Source organism: Limulus polyphemus, unplaced genomic scaffold, assembly GCF_000517525.1.
Source record: "Limulus polyphemus unplaced genomic scaffold, Limulus_polyphemus-2.1.2 Scaffold101368, whole genome shotgun sequence".
Classification (NCBI taxonomy): Eukaryota; Metazoa; Arthropoda; class Merostomata; order Xiphosura; family Limulidae; genus Limulus; species Limulus polyphemus.
The window spans coordinates 1-826 of NW_013766964.1; the positions used below are offsets into that span (position 1 = coordinate 1).

The 826-nt window shown below is 34.6% G+C and overlaps 1 non-coding gene across 1 annotated transcript; it reads right to left on the reverse strand.

The window, feature by feature from the left end:
* Nucleotides 1-445: 445 nt before the first annotated feature.
* On the reverse strand, nucleotides 446-518 carry Trnav-uac. The gene has a single exon. It is a non-coding gene; the product is annotated as a tRNA-Val (tRNA).
* Nucleotides 519-826: the final 308 nt, after the last annotated feature.

Genomic DNA, 826 nt, shown 5'->3' on the forward strand with positions numbered 1-826 from the left:
GCTGAGACCTCTGTATGTAACTTTCATCAGTGAGATATTCGCCATGAATGATCATTCCAGAATGCACCACAAATTCAACATAGTCACTTGATATAAATGTAACCTCATAGTCCCCCGGACAAGTGACAATAGATGAAACTGAAGCAGAACAAAACTGTGAAATAAATGCTTGTACAAGCTGTCCTTGATTAATTTTAAGAGAATCCACAAACACTGTTCTTCTCATATCTTCCAAAGAACCATATTGAACAAATCTAGATTCAACAGAAGCTCTGGACTTAATAAACCAAGTCCAGAAACTTCCACATTTAAAATCACAAAACAAAAACTACACCACGCGATAAAACAAAAATAGTAAGTCACTATCTAAACATGAAATCATAACTGATCAAAAAACACGTCTGTACTCTGAGACAGCAAAACGCGCTAATTTAAAAATACACTTTGTGCCTACCAGGGATTGAACCTGGGACCTTTCGCGTGTAAAGCGAATATGATGATCACTACACCACAAGCACTTATTTAAGTAATTTTTCTAATTTCGTTTCTAAACTGAAGAAAGCTCTCATTTGTATTGTATGTGCATTATAAAGTTATTAGAGTTCATGGGTATCATTTCATAGAATACTGGATGTTACACTAGAAATATGTGTTATATCCAGCTGGTTTAGTTTTTAAGCGCAATGCTACAAGGTTTCGATACACTCGGTGGATAGAGCCCATTTATGTAGATTTGCACTAAAACAAACAAACTTAAATTATGTTGCAACATTACATATTTCAGTCTTAGGTTTCTTTTTTACCAGAAGGCAAAATAAAAGATCGG